Consider the following 23,790-nt stretch of genomic DNA (forward strand, 5'->3'; position numbering starts at 1 on the left):
ATTGATTGCAGTATTTCTGAAAAGGCAATGTTTTTTTAACCACTGATGCTAGTAGCAGCACCAACATTTAAATAAGTGCAATCATACCATGGTCATGGTTAAATTGTCTCTTTTGCTTTCATTCTGTATGAAAACTCAGTCTTTGCTACTGATACATGAACTTTTTTAGGGGGAAAACCAAAGAATCTATAAAATACTGCTTTCATACTAATCAAACTGTGATGAATCCTGACAAAATTTGCAATCTGGTCTGCATTTGAGTATTTGCATTCAACATTATTAGTGCCATTCTCTAGTAGACCAAATTAAGTTCATGACTATGGATTGAGTCTGTTATCTTAATATGTGAGTAACTCTTTTGTGACACAAACTGTTATTTAAGGTCACACAAGGAAAGACAAAGATGGTTTTACTCTCACTTCATCTTTGCTGACTTTGTATATCTCTGCTGGGTGTTTCTTTCTGCTTTTCCACAGTTTCAAGATGTCTCGATTATTTGCAGATTTAGTTAGAACAGCCCCTCTGGTCATAAATCCACATACCACTAAACAAGTTGGAAATGTAAGTAACCACGAAGCAGGGAAGAAGCCTGGAACTCTAGAAGTAGTAATGTCTTAATACTCTCTCTTGGCATGCTGCCTATTGACTTGTGCTGCAAGCAGCTTGCCAGGAGTTGAAGATGCTCAACATTTGCTAATCTGTAGAAAAATTTTTCATACAACTCATCTCAAATTATTAGTAATACAAGAAAAATTGTTAAGAAATAAATAAGTCATGAGAAAATGTGTGACATAAACAAAGTTAGAAAACATTAAAATTGTTGAAACAGAAGAAAAATGTGTTCTGTTGATTTACTACAGAAGCATGAACAGATGTGGTAGTCCTAATGGCCTTCTGTAGAATATAAAAACTAAACTGCCATTTGTTCTGACAATTTTTGAAGTATTGTGAACTGTGTTTAGGGATACCAAGAAGCAGATTAAGGAACTTCAGCTGGAGGTGGTTTAGAGAACAATTCCATTACAATTGGGTGTCTCACCTTAAGGTAGAGGCACAGAAGGTATAATTGGTGCTCTCAGTATTCTGAAGAATTGTGGCTTCAACAACTCATTACTGCTTTCCTTATCTGGAATTTCTGCTATGAAAATGCTGATCATTAACCTTGTTTCAATTAAATAAAAATGATCACTTGAACTGAGTGCAACTCAAAATGCATCTGCCAACCCTTTTAACCAGGCAAGCACTTAATCACATTACAACAACTTTGCTCTGAAAAATGCTGAGCTGCTCTCCTTGTCATGTCTGTGGCTTGAATGGATCTAGGAAACAAGAAGTGGTTTTGACAATACTTTCTCTGAAATATTTCCTGAATGCTCTACCTGGTTCCACTTTGTGGAAATGACAAACAGTTTTGGCAATCAAATCTATTATTTCAGATTATTTAGCTGTAAATACAGCTTCTGTCAGACACGTGATTTTGGGCACTGGGTTCAGTTTGTCTTTTTGAGAGCATCTAATGGTGGCAATGTGTTACACTTTGTATTTCTCTCTCGGATTTCATTTTCTCTTAGGTTCTCTCATTTGTGAGCAAACAGAGCAGCAGAAGCTAAGCACTGTTGTTGTTGGGAGTTTAGAATATGAGCAGACATGGATGATAGCTGGTGAAACCTTAGTAAGCATCTGGGGAAGTGTTATTGCTCTGGAGTATTCCCTGGACTTTGGTGGCAAAATCCTCCAAGAGATGTGCTTCTGGAAGACAGTTTGTGTCCAAAAATTATATTTACACAGCTCCAACTTGTCTCTAAGCCTGCTTTGACCATGATTTATACTTTCCTATCCTTCTCCCTGCCTATCATCTCATTCCCCACTGATGTTTGCCTTTGGCAGCATGCCCCACCCAATAAGCCACTGACCTGTACAATCTCTTTTGCATTAAAGGCCACTATCAAGACAGTCTGAAATAAAAAAAAAAAAAAATCAACTTCCTGAACCCTGAAATACCAATGAACAGAAACTCAATCAGCTCTTTAACTTTTGTTGCTTTGTAAATGAAACTAAAAATTGTGGGTGTGTGGTAATACCTTTCCTGTATACCTTACCCTATGAATTTCATGAGACTTACTGTGATGTGGACCTGCTGACTTTATTCTTTTTGGGGTGGTTTTTGTTTTTTTTTGGAATGAAGAGTTGATGTCACAGGATTGGCTTTCAGTCCATGGATTTTTCTAGCCAGGAAATAGCCACACTTTCAGACATGAATTTCTGCTTTTGTGAGCAGTTAACTTTGGCTCAAAAGTTATACCAGAATAATCCTTAGTTCAGACACAGTTTACTGAAAAGTTTCATTAAAGGAAAAAGAAAAAAAAATGAAAGAAATAGGAGGAAGAAAGGCTTGGTTGGTGTCCTTATTGTCATGCAGTGTCCATGGCTGGGAGCAGTGGTTCAGCCACAGTTTGGCAGCTGAACTGCAGAGCCCTGTTAGACTGAGGCTGCCTTTGCATCACTACAAAAGACCAGTCTTAATTTATTTCTTCATATTCCAAAGCAAATTCTTTGTCTTCAGTGGTGTCCCAGGAATGTGTGCATTTGTTCCCAAACTATAGCCCTGACACACTTACCTAGTTAGGTGATGTTTTTGAATTGAGTGATACAAAACTGAAACAGAATAATTTTCAATTTTATTTATTTGACACTGTATGATATCACTGTAGTTGTTCTTTCTATTCCTCTACTACAATAAAACTGTAGACAATACCCTACAGGAAACTTTTATACATAGTGAAAGGGCTTTTATTTTTAGAAGACTATAGTTCTCCACTTGGTGGTCTGCCTGTTAAAAGCAAACAGTTTAGAACACAGTTCAAACCAAACATTGAGTACTGGCTGTTTCACTCTTGATTCAGGGGCAATTGGTTTCTGTAGTCTCATCTGTTACATTGCACAGGGAAAAACTGTTATCATGTTATATATATATATATATAATATATTTTAAATAATAATTCTGCTGAACATAATGGTAAATAAAACATTCCCTTACAGGGATTGAACAATATCTGGGTCTTAGCATAAAATCAGTCTGCATGTCTTCTGCAGACAGTTAACAGCTTGGTCTGCCAATGTTCTTACCCGACTGTGTGCAATGGAGGGAGATGGGATAGCAGCAAATCCAGAATAAACCCTGCTCCAGAGACGGAGGGTACAGGATCATCCTGGTGTTAGTGTGGTTTTATCAGCTTGGCTTGGATGAAATGGAGAGGAGAGAGGAGAGGAGAGGAGAGGAGAGGAGAGGAGAGGAGAGGAGAGGAGAGGAGAGGAGAGGAGAGGAGAGGAGAGGAGAGGAGAGGAGAGGAGAGGACATTGTGTGTGTGTGAAATATTGCACTGGTATATTTGGAGATGAAGTGATGAGGGAAAAAGTGAAATCCTTGAAACTTAAAACAGGGAAAGAGACATTGGGAGAGAGAATGCAGAGTGGTGGCACATCCCCTGCAAGCAAAGCTTTGCTGCTGTTTTAACCACATGTTGAGAACACAGTGCAGAGGGTCTGGGTCTCAGAATATTTAATTTGTCAGTCACGTGCTTTGGGGAAGTGTGTAGTGCTTCCTGCTGGAGAGCAAGCTAGCAGTACTAGTAATTTTATATGCCAGGTACTTTGGGGACTTTGGTATCTGTCCTTTTAAAAGAAATAAATATGGAAAAAAACATGGGCTTCTCTGACCACTACAATTCTAATTTTCATATATATATATATATATATACAAACTGCAGACTATATAATTTAATGTGGTCTCTTAATCCAGTAAAATACAATCTATGCCATCATAATGTAATTTCTGTTCTGACACGATAAGAAATGTAGATGTTTAAGTTGGATGTAAGAACTCAAAAAGGCCACATTTCCTTAATTAAAAAAATTCATTCCAGTTTTTTTACCAAGGAAACACAATTTACGAATTCCTAAGTTTACAATTAATAAGCTATTTCTGAAAGTTTTTTATTTATTACATATATATATACACACACATTTTATATAGAAAAGCTTTCATATATATATAAAAGGCTGCTTTATAAAATAATTATATTTATCTCCTTTTGTTATATTTAATTACCAAATTTTAAATGCTTTATTCTGTTTTGACTGTAAACTGTAGATTAATTTAGCCAAGAAAATTTACAGTTTACAGAGAGTTTAAAAATAAATAGACTAACATTTATTTTTAAACTCTCTGTAAACTGTACAATTTTTTCATGCATCAGAGTATTATATAATATATAGTCATTAGATAATTGTAGTACATGAGATTTTATTTTTCACTATTCCTACAAATTTCTAAATTCCTGTGTCATGGTGCTTTAGATTATCTTTACATCTATAAATTTAAGAATTTGTAGACATAATGATACTATGTTATGACAGCAATATTTCTGTTTGTTCCTTCCATCCCAAAAGAGAAAGCCAAATCCAGAATTCCTAATCCCATTTCTGTGTTTAGGTGTGTAGTCAGTGAGAGACAGTGTAGAATGGATTCAGGATGAGCTTTTCTGCAGTATGAAATTATGGATTTATGCAATGCTTTCCTCTAGAAAAGGAACCCCTTGATATAGGGGTTTAATCCAGTGCTTTAAAAAGCACTTAATAAAACATGCTTTTGCTGTTCAAAAGAACGTAGTGCACTGTATTTTTACAGCAGATCTGTGTTTCTGACAATAATTTAGGTGAAGTAAAGACAAAATACATGGGTGTATTTTATGGTGCTTTTTTTCATTTCTCCTGTTTTTTTTCTGTTTTATATCACATTGTATATAGGATTCCACCATTTCTCCTATGACACCTACATCCAGTCTCATGTTTCCCCCCTATGCAAAGCAGCACAGTTCACTGGCAATTCTGTTTTAAATGTTTGCTTACACCAGTGATAGAGGGTAAGATGTACATCTAGGTCTGAAAAAATGTCAGAATTTTGTGGAATTGATTGTGGTGAAAGGAGGCGAAAGAAAATTGAACTTGAAAACATTGGATGTAGAACAGTTCGTTGCAGGGCACAGCCCTCCCAGTGGAAGGCTAGAGTCCTGGACATTGCCATTTGGAGGTGCAAAATAATTCATAAACACCCATTAACTACAAGAGGAAAAAGGGAATTTTCCAATCATTTGTTCTTCTTTGTGGCATTTCACTTTGTCATAATATCCATACTTCAAGCTGTAGTGGTAAATGTTAAAAATATTTACATTGGAGCTATTCCGGTGGATGCCTTTACTGTCCTGAATTTTGTTAAATCAAATACATGAATATTTAATATTCCTAAATGTTTCTACAAAGCCTATAGCCACTTTCAGGGTAAAATTCAATTGCCTCTGGCTCACACCGAAGAGAAGCTTCCTTTTGAAACAGCTATTCTTAGAAAACAGTGCTATAGAGCACGGAGCAGTGGAATTGCTATGCATAATGTTAGGGCAATTTCTTTTTGCCTTTAGGTGATATGACCAGCTGACATTTCAGCACAAGGATCCTTCAGAGCAATATAGAGAATTTGATGTGACAGTGTCTCTGAGTCAAGCACTGAACTTAAAAAAGTATTTGTTATATATACAACACATGTACTAGCCTCTCATATAATCAAAGAGTTTTCTCTGGCTTGTTTCCACATGTAGTTGTCTCTTTTTTTGTCCTCATTTTTATTTTGACTGATGCATACTTAAATGATCACACTTCCCATGCACACACCACCCCCTGTGCCTGCACTTTGCAGGAGATGCCTCATGCGTTGCCATTTCTACTTCCCCACCTCTCGTGTTTCAGTGGGATTGATGCTCCTGCCAGGAGCGTCAGCTGGGGCAATTCTGTAAGTGCAGGAGAGCTAGCAGCTCCTTGCTTCTGAGAGGGTGATAGCAGAAAATGCTACAACCTGTCCTCATCAGCTTGAATTAAAGCTGGATGGAATATTTGGCCAATGCACTGAAGACAAACCAGAGCATGTTGGCAGCCTGCAGTTTGAACAGTTACATCAGCAAAGGAACTGGCAGATAAGTCTTTATGATGGAAAGAATTAGACAACCTGAGTTGACTCCCCCTAAATAAAAACAAGCTTTGCTTTGGTGGGGTTTTTTGTTGGTTGTTTTTTTTCTTTTTTCTTTTTTTTTTTTCCCTCTGAAAATGCTCTTCACCTAATATTCCTGAAAGCAGATCATGAAAGGAAGTAATCTTTACCATGTTGGATTTCAAAGTTTCTGTCAGTGAATGGGATTGAGACACATCATTTCTCCACAATGAAATCTTACCCTATTGCTTCCTTGAGTTCACAGTTTGTTATTTCCAAGTCTCTCTTTGGTTGATTTGAGAAACTTGATGTGTTCTTCTGCTTTCCCAGAGCAACAAACAGGTGCAGGGCAGACAAGGTGCAAACCCAGAGCAGTTACTGAAAAGCATGGATTTCCTCCTTTGTGGTTTGGCAATCTTCATTCTGGTCAACCTTGCAGTATCTGGGTGAGAAAGGCCCCTCAGTGACTGGAGTTGGTTTCCCTTTGCTTCTCTGAGCACCAGAATGGCACAGGTGGCTCCAAGTGACAGTCCCTGTAGGAGAACATACAACTGCTGTGACTTTCCAGTCAGCTCCAACTGGGTCACTGATTCACTTTGATTACTGTGTTATCCATTTACCACGTTAAATAATTTATTTGTTATTTTTTGTGTTTCATTGTAACAAAGCCACTGCTTTTTGATCTCTAAGGTGGATGATGCCGCTGTTCATAGAAGCAGAAAGTCTGAAAGTCATAAATGATCACGAGGTGTAACAATGCTCTACTGTACAGATGTTTTACAATAAACCAATGGGACAGAGCATTCTGTAAATTTAATGGCACATCACTTAAAACATCATATAATTACAGTGTGTAAGTTGGAATAAAAATTGCACCTTTGCAGGTTAAGTAAAGAATGGCTAATAAAATTGTAACAGACATACATTATACAGCATGGGGTTCATGATGAATAATTGGTAGGTTATTAGTGCTTAACAGATTAAGGGTAGTTCCATTTATTACTCTGCTCCACTAAGGATGAGCATTAATTTTTTTTCAAAGCAAATTCACTGGAAACAGACAGTTTAAAATTTATGCTTGTAATGATTGCTACATGGTCCATTAAGACCACCTCTAAGTGAGCTTAATTTGTAGCAGATAAATGTACATGTCTACATATTTTTCAACGTAGTTTATGGTGCATCCTGCACAGCTGTGCCCAACTGATTAAATCCTCACAAAATTTAAATAGGAAACCCATTACATAGACAGTATTATATCCATTTATCATACACACATTTTCAATTTAACTCTCTAAGTCTTTGTGCAGGATATTTTCACTGTTTCATTAAATATGTATAGCAAGGCCATTTTCTCTTCAAGTTTATTTTGTGCTTTTGTTTTCTGGGTTTGTTTGGATCCTCCTTTTCATTTCTATCATCAAATAATTAAGAACTCCAGCAAATTGAACATCATCTACAACAATTATCTCAATAATGATCCTAGATGTGACAGATCCTAGATCCTAGGATCTAGAGAGCTCTTACCTAGGGAAAACAAGCAGGGCTATAACCACTGTGTAGGGAAAGGTGATTGGTACTAGCACCCTCACTTCTCTGGATGGATACTGGACTCTGGATTTGTCTGGAGAGATAAACATGCTAGATGCTGATAAATGTTGGGGTTACAGACGTTTCTCTTATTTCTTCAGCATTTCCCATTAGAGAATTCTGGGCATTTCCTGATTTTGTTAAAATCCTTTCTAGAATCCCATTCTGAGCTGTCCAGCTTTATCTTTGCTTTAGGTGTTTTCAGTGTCATATAAACCATAGTTTTGGCTTAGAGAAATAGGATTAGAAGCATTTGTGCAATTTTAGAGACAATTTTGCAGATCAAATTTAGCTTCTCTGGATTATTTGAAATCCCTCTTATGGTCATAGAGTAGTTTAAAGCTGTTAATTTCACTTGCCCTGAGCCCTATGTAAAATAGATGGTATGAACTCCTGTCAGTCAAATACTGCTCTACTTGGTTCAGACCCACAGAATTTTCTCTGGATCTGGTAAAAGTCTTGTTCATCACATTCTGTGGTCTGCTAAAGTGACCCTCTGCTACAGGGCACATGTTTATTAAGGTCAGTAGAGCCTGCACTGGCAGAACACTCCCAAAATAAGGGACAACTTTTGTTTAAGGTGTAGGACTAACTTTCTTTATCTGAAAATAACAATAGGGAAACAGAGTTAAAAGAAAGAGAATAAATAATTCTTGTTCATTTGTATCTGCATTCCCCTAATTAAATGCCAGAGACAGCTTCTGTGCTCTTCTACAAACTGAACAAACAAACAGAGCCACAAGGAAGTGTTGACCTCCAAAATCTTCAAGAACTAACAATTTATTTTGAAAAGAAATGGCTGTAAAAATACTGCATTTTTTGAAAAGTGGCTCTGTTTTCTTGGTATGTGTATCAAATCATATGGCCATTTTTTAGCAAGCACTGGTATTTTAGAGAGAAATTAAAAGGATTTGGTAGTTTTGCTTTTCTCCATGCTGCAAATAGTGACAATGACTTATTACCACCTTCTTTTTAGTCTGTCCTTGAAGCCATTAAATGATTTTTTCTCCCCAAAGTTGAGTGTCAGTCCCTGTTCCACAGACACACCAAAACTGGTAGGCACAGGAATTAGTTTAAAAACCTTTCAGATGACAGAAACTATTTTATATCCCTATGTTTTGAAGTTTGTTTCAGTATATTAGAATTTTGATTATACATTAACAAAGAAAATTATTTTTTTCCTGATTAAGATGAAAATGCTGGTGTAACACTGACAACTTTCATGATTTTTCCGTAGGATTTTAATGTAGGCTAGAGTTGTCCTGATGTTTTTCAGGGCTTTTCACACATTTGCTCTGCTCAAGCCCCTTGTTTTGACTTCTCATTTCACTTACTTTCCTTTTAAAAAGCCAAGAATCTGGGAAGGAAATAGGATTTCCAAGTAAGAACACTCAGACAGAGCCCATCTGTTCTTCCAAACATCAGCTTCAGCATAAATACAAGGACAGACAGAGCTACATCATCCTTGGAATGCAGTGGGGAATGAACTTCCAAAATCTTGGAGAGACAGTGGAAATGTTTTAGGACATTTTAAGAGAAAAGAAGATGTCCTTCATGTGAGAATGTGGGGTAAGGAGAAAATGTTAAAATGCTGAGCAATCATTTCATTATTGCAAATACTCAGGTGCTCTGGGGGCAGACCCCACACCTGCAATCAGTGCTGCTGCCTTGCGGTGGGGACTAAAAACACTGGAGGAACCAAATGTCTCTTGTAAAATAGGAAAGCGCATCTCTGAATAAGCCTATGAATGTGATCCTGTGGACTTACTGTCTTAGAAGATTAGAGAAATGCTTAGGAACAGAGAAGTCAACCTATTGTAAAAATGTGGTGAACCCCGGACCCAGGGAAGAAATGACAATGTCTGGCTCCAGATCAGAAGGCTGAAAGATATCTTTATTAAAACTATACTATATTACATTAATACACTATTTAAAGAGATACTATCCTTTTCTACATATTTCTTACTTACCTATCCAACTCAATCTTGTGACTCTGTGCTGAGAGTCTGAGCCACAGCTGGATCCGATTGGTCACTGAACCCAAACACCCTTCACCAGAATCCAACCCAGCAATCACTTCAGGTAAACAATCTCCTTACCACATTCCACATGGGGAAAACAAAGGAGCAGAGATAAAGATTGCTTTCTCTTCTTCGCTCTGTGCTTCTCCTGAGAGACAGAATTATGTCTTTCTGTCCAGAGAATGTGAATGTCACATCAACCCATGGAAAAAATGTCCTAGGTATTAGTTTCTGTTCAATCATCACACAGATAAAGAATCTGGCTGAGCTGGACAGCTCCTGAACAAGCCATAGGCAAGGTCAGTGTGTAAAGACCACTGTGAGGATTTCAGCATCAAGACCTGTGCCTCAGTTCATTCAGAGACAGCTGTTGCAGAGTTCATTTTTTTCAGCAGCCATCAGTTGTGACCAGTGAAGTGCTATCTCCATGGTCTGGATCATAGGTGGGTTCCTCAAAACATTAAAACAAATTTGTCATCACAGGCATGAGAATAATTTTGCAAATGTATATGATGCTATTTCTAGATTTAAGGGAGAGAATGTTTTAGAGGATAAAGAATTATAGGCAATAAGTTGCTTGCAGGTAGAGTCTAAAAGAGGAGACCTATTAACCAAGAATATTAGTAGCTATCCAGTATTTGGTGATAGTTTTTTTCATGGAAGCACAGAATTATGTCTTTCAGCTCTGCATGAATTTTTTGGAGCCTTGCTTTTGATACCAAGGAATTGTGGTCTGTGAGATTCTAGTGTATATATACTCACTTCATCTACATGAAAAAGATATTTGTGCTTATGATGAAACTGTTCTTTGTATGCTTAATGGATAAACATTTCAGCAGAAGCGTTTATTCAAAAAGGCAAAACAGTGCAACTGTATGAACCTGAGGAGGTTTGTGTCACAATCTGTTATCTTGAAACCCTACCAAGACAAACTTACTTCAGGGGAGTCTGTTTTATTTTGCTGCTGGCAGCGGAATGATTAGTTGCAGAATAATCTTATTGAGAGCTGGTTGCTGATTAAAAAAATTAGACTGCTCCTTGTGTCATACTTTCAGAGTAATCTTTCTCACGTTTTGATTTTTGAGGAATAGCTAAAGCATTAATACAATATTGTTAAATAATTATTACACTTGAAATTATTAATGTAGCTAATTATAAGTATCTAAGAATCTGCCAGCGCTTCAGTCTAAGGTTAACATTTTGCAATAAATAGATGTATGAAAAAGACAAACTTGCTGCCTATCAGAACACAGAGGACTATATAATTATTTCTGGAAAATTTCCAGGATAATGGAAGAATAATTGGTAACTGGTTTACAAGCAGGAAAATGACCCTCAGTCTAGTGAAGATATTGAATGCAATAACATTTTGGGTCCAAATTATATTAAGTACTTAAATACTTCAATTCTTGGGCGCTCAGCTGAACCATAGCCCCAGTTCCATCTTAGCTCAACCTTTACAGTTTAAATAAATTTATCAAAATATGGCCAATTCAGAATGCAGTTTCAGGTGAGACTGCAGCCCCAGCAGAGTCAGAGGTAGGACCTTGCCTTAAAGCTGAGCTAAACAGTTCAAGCAAATTCAGTGAACAAGAAAAAATTTGTGTCAATTAAAATAAATGTAGAAAATATTTTCTGTGTGAGAAAGGGACAAATGCAGTTAACAGCAGTTCTTAACAGGTTTTTTCCAATGAGGATATTTTTTATCCTCCAAATGATAACCAATTAAAATATATTCATGACAGAAGCTGGCCTTCGTGAAAACACATTTTGTCCTCAGAAGCAGGAGGTTTGATAATCATATAGTTACAACAGCACACATAAAATACCTGGCTTGGAAAGCACAATGAATCATGTTTAATTAAACTTTGTTTCAAGTGAGTTGACTTGCCGTCAAATTGGAAAGGACTTCCACATTTTAACCAAAAAAAAAAGTCTTCAAATTATAGAAATATGCAAATATTGCATCACTGCTGTAGAGGAAGCTGTGATTTGGAGTATCTAGGATTTTGGTGGATTTTCAGTGCTTTATGGTATATAATAATGTTTATAGTTTAGATCATATTGCATTAACTACTGGAGGTGTCATGAGCTGTATTCTTTGGGCCCCCCGACTTCTGATTATTCTACAGTTTTTCTTTTCCTTTCAAAGTATATATATTCCTTTCAAAGTATATATTTTTTTTTCCAACCATAACTAATACATTATGTGCCCAAACATTTCAACCACCACTCACATATGGGATATACAAAATGTTTTCACATAACTCTGCAATGTGATATTAAACAGATTTAACACAGATTTAATACAAACACAATAAAACTAAGTTCCTCTAAATTTAAGTCTCCTTAGAACATGAATTATTTTGATTCAGATTGAAAACTGAAAAAAAACATGGGCTCTTTCTGTATTGCTAAGCTGTTCTTCTCTGCTTGTTTCCAAATCCTTCTTTAGAAGCATTTTTTCCCCAGAAATCTTAATGATTGTCTCTCCTTTGATTTATTTCTTTCTGAATCATTGTCCCAGATCATGTGTGCCTGCAAGGCTTGGTGAGCTGCTTGGAGTGGATCCCCCTCTCTGTCTCTTTTCAGGGTTCTTTACCATTGTGTGCCAACTCTTTTGCCCTCTGTTCTGGCTGTGTGCAAAAGCACAATGCAGAAAGTACTTTGGATGTGCAATGTGCATAAACACAGTGCATAAACAGGGCTGAAGAAGGTGATCCTTAATATCTCTCTGGATGAGCAGGGAGCTGTCCAACTGGGAGCAATTCTGTGATGTAGCCAGGCTCTGGAGTATGTTTCTCTTTCTTTACAAGTTCTTGGGTCACAAAAAAATGCACAGAGCTGGTAAGCTGCTGTGCAAGAGAAAGCAGAAGGGAGGAGAGCAAAGTGTTGGCTGGGTGGCAGTGAATGGAAATGCTTACAGGTCCTAAACCTGTAACTTATTTACATTTGGATAAAAAACACCAGTCAGTGATAAGGGTCTGGTTCCAATATTGCCCTTTGAATTTATCAGCTTCCATTTCCTAATTTCCATGAGCTGTGGAAGCTTGCATGCTGGCACTTTTATACCCCAGCAGCCTCAGCTGCTGGGTATGTGAATGACTGGATCCGTGCAGTGGAGCAGGGCAGAGGGGCTGGTTCTGCCTGTTCCATTGGTGCAGGCACACCAGCACATGTCCAGTCAAAAAATGTTCACTGCTGAAGTCCCTTGTGGCCAGTGTCATCTTCTAAAAGCTTCTCAGGAGAAGCATAATCTTACCAAGTTCCCTTTGGCAACGTGAGCAATTTTTTCTGCTATATTTTGTGGCTCATCCTTTGAATCATCCTTTAAGGCTATGCCCTGGGCTGAAATCCTATTTGCACTATTAACTTTTATTCTGTAATAACTCATTTAAAAACATCAGATGGTCTCTAAATAGGTGTTTTATTAATGTTTTGTTAAAAATAATAAATTCTGTTCCTATTAAGTCAGGATTCTGCAGCCTCTGCAATGTAACCTTGACATTTCAAAGCTCTTTTAAAGACCTTGCAAAGCCTTCCTGATAGATTGAAGAGTTTATTGTTTTATCAAAGGATACACTCAGAGGAACTGCTGATTATTTTATTCAAGTGCTAATGTGTTAACCCTACTTGCACCTCAGATATGAGTTCTGTATAAATGTATAATAAATATATAGTGTATATAACTATATTTATATCCTTTAGAAACAAAAATGTCTTGCAAAATCTAATTCGCTTTTTCTTTTCATTCTGCCTGATTATTTTCAGTTATTTGACTTTGAATCCATTGCTTTCTGTGATTAATTTTGTAGTGTAAGTATTGAAGTCTAATGTAGTTGTCTGAATAAACAATCTGTTTGGAAGTGAGAGGTCACTGATACTCCTTAGTCAGGCTATTTTCTGTATGCAGTTCAGGTGGCACCCAGGGTAGTGAAAAGTTAATAAAATCACCCAAAATCTTATGAAAAGAGTTCAAATGAATTTGTGCTGGCATATATGAGCTTGTTAGCCCATGGATAGACTCAGTCCTTCAGTTCAGTATTTATTTAATCCAGACAGAAATCATACTGCCTGTGGAACTTTGTGAGGAGGAGGCATTTTTCTCAATTCCCTTTTACCTAGGTATATGGAGTTTCTATCTTTGCTACCAAACACAAATTTAGCTTGTTATAACACCCTCCTTGAGCAGTGATGGAGTCCCACTAAAATATATCTTCTGACTCAAAGTTTAACACTGTGCCTCTACTGCTGCAGCCAATATGTTGCTGTGAAAACTCTTGGTGAGTACTTATCCAGAATTATTGAAGGACTCGACCTTCTTCTGTGAAGTATTAGCAACATTATTGAGTTCTTTTTTAAGTGTTTTTGTTATCTCTGCCCTTGTAAGTTGCTTCTTCCAAATGTTATAGCTTATTAGTTTATATGTTATTTCCATTGCAATTACAGCCAGAACAGGAAAGGTTTTTTACCTTTTTAGCACATTGTCACTATGCATCATTTTTAGATCCTCATTTCTCCTTATTAGAGGTTCTTTAAGGCCTCAGCGCTCACTGGATATCAAAGCTTGCTTATGATATAAAGTAGCTAAAGTTTATGGAAGGATGTTGTTGCACTGGTGACAGTCTGTGATGTTTTATTGGGGTTTGTGTGTGTGTGATCTCTTAGGTTAGTTAAGTGTAATATAAATGTACATAAATATCAGACATCTGGTGCAGCCTCTGCTGGAATGACCTCATGGCTGTGCACGAATAGGAGAGATTTCTGCCTGGTACCCCTCACCTCCAGTGTGGTGCCACCTTCTTCTGGAGTTTTCTTCCCCTGGTGTAGATCAAATAGGATAGGATGGAATGTGTGAGGTGAGCAGCCTTGGTTTGTCTGAGGAGAACTTGGGCATCTTTAAAAAACCCCCAGACCATTGGAAGATAAAGTGAAGCAGATGAAAATTATTGATGGGGCCCTGAGAAGATTATCCTAAAGAAAACAGTGTGATTTTCCTAATTTATTTCAATTTTAATTTTGCTTATGTTCTGCTTGGTGGCTTGTGTGGCTTCTGTGTGTGCTACCCAAGCACATCATACAATAATTGAAATAAGGTCAGCTGGCCAAAGGATAAATCAACCTATGCAAAGCATTGACAAGAACCTGGTCCCTACAAGTGCTCATGTGGCTTCAGTGTCCTTGGGGTTGATGTGGCATCATTTCTTTTAGTCTGAGAGAAGGACATATGGATTAAAATTGTAAACTCAAACACTAGGAGAAACTGGTCAGAATGTGTGGTTTCAGAGCCCTCTAGAGCAATCTGTGATGCAAAATTATCTTTCTATACTATTCAATCATATTTTGGTTTTTTAAAATGCTACAGTAGTGGTTTATTTACATTTTAGGACATTTAAAATGTTTTGGAAATATTATAAATTTTAAATATTAAAATAATTATAGTAAAAGCTGATTACTGTCACTCTGAACCAATTCTGTCCAATTCCTCTGAAAAAAAGTGTCTATAGGCCAGACTATACCTTTTCTAACATTGTCAGTGGATTTCCTGGTAGATAATTAAAAGCAAAATGTGGCCATTTAATTCCCCAAACAGCAATAAAAATACTCTGAAGAGTATGCATTTGGGGTATGAATAGTTGATTTTTCTTTTAAATCTGGTTTATAAGGCTATTGTTAGTAGTGTAATTTCCTTTTTCACTGCATCCTTGAGAGTGGGTGTTTGCAGATGCACCATTATGAGAGTTACTCATTGTAAAATCCCTTCTGAGTGAAGGCAGGCAGCCTGTGCTAATTGCTTTACAGAGACACACTGCAATGTAGTATAAAATATCACTTCAGCCCTGTTCATAAAGACCTGAGTTTCCAAATGTTCAGTACATTACAATAAGTTTTGGGTTGGGCTAAATTGCACTATTGATTTTTTTGTAATTAGGTTTTAATGAATTGTATTCACTGAAGTTTACATTTGTTGAGAGACTTCAAAGATTGGATTGTGATCATTTAATTCACTTTTTTGTGTGTGTGTATGTATCTAACAGTAGAGACCTCCTGAAAATATTTTCTAGGTATCAGTATTTTTGTGTTAGCTTCTTTAAAGTCCAGCATCTATCTTTCTCCAGTAAAATATTAATAAAATATGTAAGATTATAGGAATTTGGTTTGTTCAAGATCTGTTGAAGTATTCCACATCTTAGAAATTTATGTTTTCTTACTGTTTCCCCTGCATCTTTTGGATTAAACTGCTTGACTGAAACTGGTCAATAAGAGTTTTGTTGGACTGTTGTTCTTTTATGGGAGCTTCTATTTGGATTAATCTTTATCACTGGGCACTGAAAAGCTGTTTTTCCTTGTTAATGCTTAATCAAATAGTGTGGCTGCAGATAATCCCTTGTTCTGATTTAGTAACACACACTGTGTTCCAGGAGATTTTCTTATGCTGTTTTATTTAATTATGTGCTTTTGTAAGAAAAACACAGGTTCTACACCAGTCCCAAATGCTGATTTAATGATGCTTATACAGCTTAATTTATTCTTGATGGGTCAGGGTCTCTGCTGTAGCTTGATATTTATGATCCATTTCACCCTCCTAAAGGAAAATCACATTTTTTTTCTAAAGTAGATAGTTTAAAAGTCCCTAAACAATTAGGGCTTAGGAAATTAGAGATTCTGTACCGATGTGTGAGAGTTTCCTTTCTCTTCCCTTTGCTAATTTACTGGATTTCCCCCATGGTGGAAATGAATAATTTTTGCTGGGTGTAGTCATGGCTCAGGAGGGTTTTCCTGTGGGCTGGGGCGAGGCTGGGTGGGTCAGTGATCCCTTTAGAGCGGAACAGGGCAGGGCAGCACCAGCTCTGCTCTGGGCAGCCCCTGCTCTTGGTCAGGGGCACTTCACTGCCACTGGTGCTTCTCTCTCTGAATGGGATCACAGCCCATCCCAAACTCAGATTAACCACTCCTCCAGCTGCAGCAGATCCCTCTGCCCATGAAATAACATTTCCCAGCCATCTCTGTATCCTGTTTGCGAGCTCCAAGTTCAGGTGCTGCTCTCAGTGTTGCCCAGCCCAGGAGCAGCCTGGCAGGGCTAGGGATGAACAAGGCCAAAGCATCCCAGAGGTATGTGACATGTTAGCTTGACTTAGCTCCAGAGCTTTTGGATTGGAATTTTGAGATGAAAACCTGATTTGCAGTACACAGAAATTGATGTGGAATTGGCTGGATAGAGGGACCGTCATAATTTCTTTGCTGCTGACCTACTCTGTGACACTGAGTAAATAAGTCACTGAATCTTGCTGTGCTTTTATTCTTCCTGTATATGTTTATTCTACATTTTATATTCAATCTGTAATATTTCAATCTTTCACACCAAAAAAGCAACTATTTCTTAAAATAAAAAAAAAACAAACAAACAATATTCCAGGTTATGTTTAATTCTGTATGATTTGCACTTGCTTGGGTAAGAATAAGTCAAATTAGACTCAAAAACATCCACAATGATTCTAAGTTGCTGAATTTTACAATTTAATTTCAATAAACATGTTCACCTAGAGGATTTTTTTATCTTTCAAACTAAACTATACATATCTTCAGTTTCTTTTTAGACTAAGCCATCCCCCTGGTGAATTTTTGCTGCTCTCCTTAGCTGGGAATCTATTATGTCTTTCACAACTATTTGGCATAAGAGCCTGAATTAGGCAATTAAAAAGGACACAGAGCTTTTACAACTGTGCCTAAATACTACTTCTAAATTTGTGCACGGCCATTTCCACATAGAAATATGCACTTTGCACATGTGACTGTGCAGATTAAATCAACAATTTAAGTTTATGGTGTGAGTGCACCTGCATATAAGCCTTTATTTTAAAATTTGGTCATGCACAACTTTGCTTTTTAATTAGGTTTTCTCTTTTTCTATTTGAGAAAAATTTGCATATGCATATATTTGCATGTTTTGTGTCTATTTTTAGAAAGTGTGACTGTAAATTGAACTTACAGAATGGTAGGGTACAGTTTGGATATATCCAAGTATGTAACCTATGTAAACAAAAACAAGGATAAGTGTCCCGAAGTGAACCTCAGGTCTGGCTAAAACATGGAAAATTTATTTGCCCTTTGGCTAAGGATGAAAAGAAATTCCAGATCATAAGAACATGTTCTTTGTGTTTCCTCATGGTTTCCTCTGGAACACCTTTTCTTTAAATTACAGCTAATCTTGTTATAACTTATCAGAATGTTTAATACTGATGTTAATTTCCTCTCTGGCTATGAAATAGTTTGCCAGTAATATTGGTTGCAATCATGGCATGAGGCACTTGTACAAAATAGTGACAAACTTCTTATTTGTTGAGATATTATCAACTCTTTACAAGGAGTGCTGCTAGCAGTGATTTTTGTCCTTTAGAGCATTTCAGTACTGTTAGTAAGGGTATTTATGAGTCTCGGGGCAAGACATGGAGAGAAGAGGAAATATTTGGAGACAAAAGATATTTTGAGATTAGCAGCTTCCTTCTGCTTTCCTCTTTGAAATATATCTTTATTTTTTTAATACATTTTCTTTACAGATTCCTTTCCCTGTGACAATGTCCTTCAGTTTAAATCTGTGCAATCTTGCAGGACAATACCAATTAGCTAAAGTAAAGTGAATGGGCAATTTAGAGAAAAAAAAATTACACATAAGCAACTTGTTCTGCTCAGTTGCTGAATGAATTTCCAGACAGGCTAACCTTGAGTTTGTATATATATATAACTTTTAATTTCCTGAAAACTATAGAAGCCTGGTGTCTTCCAATGAAGTGAAACATGTCAGAATGAAACTGAAAGAAGGATGGAAGTGACAGGAAAACAATGCAAGAACAAAAAATAGTATGAAGAAAACCATAATTTTCCAGCAAATAAAATCCAGAAATCATAGAATTAAAAAAGTTCTAAATAAACAAAGTTTACTTGCTTCATTACTTTGTCTGTTCCTATGTCAATACAGAAAAGTTTTTTACAGCAAATTTCCAAGGGTTTAATCCTTTTAAAAATACCCTAAATGAAAGTGTTTCACAAGGACGCTTAGAAGACTATTACCTGGTCAGATACATGTAATTATCAGTATTTCCTTTCCAAATCCAGTCTTTGCTCTGTTGCATCCTATTATTCCTACCCCTTGAGCCACATTAAATAGGTTTTTCTCCCTTCCTTGGGATGTTTGGGCTTAAGACACTTAAGGATACCTATCACTGATCCCTTAGCCTTGCTAAGAAAAGAAGAAACTGCTCCAATGGTAGAAGATGCAGAGATAAAGCTGAATATAGTTCTCCTACACTGCACTGCCATGCTTTTGAATAGTATGTGGTATTAAAGTATGCACTGTTTTCCTCCCTAATTCTTGAGTTAAAGTGGATTTTTAAAATTTGATCTTTTCAATTAACTTATGTTACAATGGTTGGATCAGGCTGGGGATTTTCAAAATGTAAAAGTTGGCCTGCTTTGTAGGTTAAATATTCTCTGAACTGCTGGGTTATTTCTGTTTGATCCAGTGTCTCCAGGGGACCAGGTCCTCCAAGCAGCAGATACTAAAATGGTTTTCTGTGAGATGTGCTGCCGTTATTTACAGCTGCATGCACTGCTTTGTTGAGGATATAATTATTCCCTGCCACCAGTGATTTTTCTTTTTTTCTTGTTCTACCTTCTAGTTATCAGTGTTGCTGTTTGTCTTGCAACTGCAGTTTTTCATGAAAGAAAGCATGGTTTAGTCAAGATAAGTGACCAAAACCATACTAGATTGCCAGAATTCTTGAGGTAAGAAGGTTGCTTTTATCTTTGACACTTGCTGATGCTCTTGACTGCTTGTGTGTTTATACTCCATGGTGAATTGTCCTCAAAGCCCTCTCCTGTCTGAGGACAAGTTCTGCAACTGAAGGCAAACAGCTTCTGCATCACACACATGTGCAGGGATTCCACCTCCCTGTCACAGTAAATTGTCATGTGTGAATCGAGGGAATTTCAAAATGACCTTTGCAGGCTGCTCAGAAATCTTGTGGAATCTCCTTCTCTGGAGATATTAAAAATCCAACCAGACACAGACCTGACTAATGTGCTCTACAGCATCCTGCCCAAACAGGGAGGTTGGACCAGAGGACCTCCAGTGATCTTTTCCAACCTCACCCATTTTATGATTCTGTCCTTCAGTAAGAAAGAATCAGTTTCCTTTTTGATGTTATTACTATTATTATCATCATTGCCTACTTTTAGAGAATAATTTCACATAGTGTTTAGAAAATACAGTCTGAGGGAGTTGTATAAATATTATTGGCATTATATCTGCAAACATAAAGTAATTTAGTAATTACTGCCCCAGCATGGTTTATATTTAATATATTAATTATATTTGCATACATCAGGTGTACACATGGAGACCTCAAAGTCATCTCTGTCAGATTCCATGAATCTGTGAGTCAGGTAAACATCTGCAGCCAGTACAAAAAGTGTGCTTAGTCAGGCGATTTATCAGGATCAGGATAAAACTGCTTCTCACAACCCTTCCCTGCTAATTGAGCCAAGACATAAAATAGCATCTGCAAATGTTTGACTCTTGATCCAAACCAAGGAATCATTGTCAGGCTGTTTGCAGAGTACCTCAAATGTGATATGTTAAGGAAAGTACTAGAGTAGACAATTGAGTACAACTTTCTTGAATACTAGAGGCAAGGCTGACTGATTAAAGTCCATATTAAATGTTGTCATTGTTAAATCCAGCTTTATCCTCAGTAAAATATATGTGGCTGTTGCAGAAAACAGTATTATCCTGGTAGTAAAAATCTGTGTCTGTCCAAGGTTGTCTGCAAAAGACTTCTCTTTTCACATTGATTGGTTTTTGTCTTGATAAAATGAATGGTGATTGTCAATGATTTTCATAATCACTTCTGCAAGCCAGAGCTAAAGTTCTATGAAGATAAGGAGGTTTGTAAAAGTAAATATGATTTCAGATGATGTACACCTGCACCTAAGCACGTTCCCCATTTTTAAACTGTTCTCAAGCTCCTTGTGTCCCAACCACTCTTTGCTCTTTGCCAGTGACCTCCCTGGGTAGTGCCACAAAGCATTAAAAACCTGCTCTGGAGTTGCAAGAGGCCACAGAGATCTGAGCAGGCAAAACACACTGTACAGTGGCTTTTTCATTTTAACCAGAAACTGAAATACTCCAATAGTGTATAAATGAAAACTAAAAATTTTAAATAAAATTATAAATAAAAACTGAACGTTTGTCAGGATGAAAGTTTTGCCTAAGCAAATTACATTTCAACTAACAAACATGTTCTAGAAGCTGCATATTAACTGTAGGAAAAATTGCTGCAGGCAAATAATTTGAACATTATATTGGGTGAAAGTTGCTCATATTTTGCTGGATTCTTAGATAAACTAACATGAACTACTTGTATAGGCTTGCTGGGCTTCATCCAGTAGACACAAGGACAGTGATCTCTAGACAGTATATTCATAACATAATTAAAACATCCATTTCAGGGATCCCCCAGCAAGTCTCAACAGGCAATATCATTATCACTTGAACTAACTTTGCTACTTAATAAGTTTTATGTGATGAGCTCATGGTCATGTCTAATTGGCTGGACATCTGAGCATTTCACATGAAAATGGGCTTGAACTTACTCGTAGAATGTAATTGTGACAAATATTAAATCTGTAATGGTAATCAGGCAGTAAACTAAAGAGAAGGGTTTAAAGACTCATTTTTAGCTATAGAATGCAGATGATGGAGAAAGCATCTGTTTTTGCAAGTCATATTCCTTATATGTGAATACAACTGCTGTAGCTAGTTTCTATTCTAATGAGGTTTCTGAATTATAAAATAGATCTGTTTTTCCTGTTTCACTGATTAGCAGAGATGGTCAGCATCCTTCCTCTCATCTTCTCATCATCTATCTCTTCTTGTTTATCACATTTTATAGACTACACTTCTAGTACTTCCTTGCTTCTCTGCAAGAGGTCGAAAGAGAAATTCAAATTATTTTGGAGATAAGTAGTCAAGTCATCTAGTTTATCTTCTTTACATTGAATTTTGTTCATCACTTGAGTTGCTGCTTCATAGACAAGATATTCTAATTAGGTACAGAGAACATCATCCAGGAGTAAGGTACTGACCTTCAATTTTAATGAAGTATTATGGGAGTCTTAGTCTTAAACACTTCATTTGCCATTGTTATGATGAACAAACAAACTAGGGTTTGTTCAAAATGGTTCATCTGGTTCAGCATTTTAGGATGTTTCTTTTTGAGAAAGAAAATTCTTTTTGAATTTTAAAAACGGTATTTACAGCAAAATAAAATTATTTTTTAAGGTACAAATTATCTCTTGAAAAAACACAAAGTCCCAGAACATTTCAAAAGTAACTATTGATTATGTCTAATCAATAGATATTATTTCTTAAAACTGGAAACACTTCTATCTCATTCCACCTAGATGGGGCTCTACATGAACTACTGGAGCTGTTTGTGTTTTCTTTCCATAAAACCAGTTAAATATTAAATTTTATTAATTGATCTCCATTCTGAAGGTGACATTTTCTTCTCCTGTTTCCCATAGTATCTGCAAAGGGAGAAGCACTGCCAGCATTAATGAAGGGAAGCCAGTTGATGTAATCTCTTGGGATTTCAGTAAAGCTTTCAGTACTGTCTCTTACAGTGTCCTTCTGGACAGAGCATGCCACATTCAGTGGGACAAGCACATGGTGTGAGCCCCTGGCACAAAGGTTGTGGTGAGCAGGGCTGTGCTGACCAGGCAGGGCATTGTGCCACTCTGCTGGGAGCTGGGGTGGCCTCACCTCGAGGTCTGGGACAGCTTTGGGGGCACAATGGAGGACAGACACTGAGCCATTAGAGTGTCCAGAGGGGTCCACAATAGAGGAAGGACATTGGGCCATTAGAGAGTGTCCAGAGGGATCCACAATAGAGGAAGGACATTGGGCCATTAGAGAGTGTCCAGAGGGATCCACAATAGAGGAAGGACATTGGGCCATTAGAGAGTGTCCAGAGGGATCCACAATAGAGGAAGGACATTGGGCCATTAGAGAGTGTCCAGAGGAGGCCACGAGGATGGTGAAGGGCCTTGAGAAGATGTGTGAGGAGCAGCAGAGGGTGCTTGGTCTGTTCAGCCTGGAGCAGAGACTGAGGGGAGACCTCAGTGCAGGTACGGCTTCCTTGAGAGGGGAACGGGAGGGGCAGGCACTGATCTCTGCTCCGTGTGACAGTGACAGGAGCCAAAGGAATGGCATGAAACTGTCTCAGGGAGGTTTAGGTTGGATATCAGGAAAAGGTTCCTCACCAGAGGGTGGTTGGCCACTGACCAGGCTCCCAGGGCACTGGGCACAGCAGCAGCCGAACAGAGCTCAGGAAGAGTTTGGACAATGCTCTAGAGCACAGGGGGGACTGCTGGGGTGTCCTGTGAGGGACCAGGAGTTGAACTTCAAAGATCTTTGTGGGTGCCTTCCAACTTGGGATAATCTATGCATATCTATGTATTCCGAGATATTCTGTGACTAAATACAGGATATCTTAGTTATATGGACTGAAATTTATGCTTATATTTTTTAAGAAATCTAAAAAGTGAGAAATTTAGAGAAATCTAAATCTGGTGAATGAGAAACTGACTTTTGTGTGTGTGTAAAAAAATCCATACCTTCCTTCTTCTGACTTTGTGGTGTTGTTTATTTTAAATTGCTTCTTGGAAAAGCTCTCTTTTAAATCTCTAAAATTCACTCAAAGGGAACACATGTAAGTTCAGACCTTCACTGAAATCAGTGTGTGTGACCTTTGGCTTTACCTGAAGCTCACGAAGTACTTTTGGGATGCATTGATTTACCATATCCCAAATAAAGATGGTGTTTTATGTCAGAGAACTTGCCCTCTAGAAATCCCCATTTCATTCCACTGCCTGTAAAGTGATTTCAGGCAACTACCTAGATTCAGATGTCTGTGCAGATTCAGACACTTAGCAGACAAGTGAAAATGCCCCTTTTATGCTACCCTTCCCATGTTTATCTCTTGACTTCAAGGACTGAGCTCTAATCTTTTATCCTCAATTAATGCAGGAATGAAAACATGATTTTCATTTGCTTTCCACTTCTATTTTAAGAAAAGAAAC

General features: G+C 37.4%; 1 long non-coding RNA gene across 1 annotated transcript in view; it reads left to right on the top strand.

The window, feature by feature from the left end:
- Nucleotides 1-23,790, top strand: part of LOC128812959 (uncharacterized) — a 103,373-nt gene that overhangs the window by 30,222 nt on the left and 49,361 nt on the right. The window contains exon 2 of the long non-coding RNA XR_008438883.1: nt 19,326-19,431. This is a non-coding gene — a long non-coding RNA (uncharacterized LOC128812959). The remainder of the gene's footprint in view (nt 1-19,325; nt 19,432-23,790) is intronic.

This window comes from Vidua macroura, chromosome 11, assembly GCF_024509145.1.
Source record: "Vidua macroura isolate BioBank_ID:100142 chromosome 11, ASM2450914v1, whole genome shotgun sequence".
NCBI classification, from domain to species: Eukaryota; Metazoa; Chordata; class Aves; order Passeriformes; family Viduidae; genus Vidua; species Vidua macroura.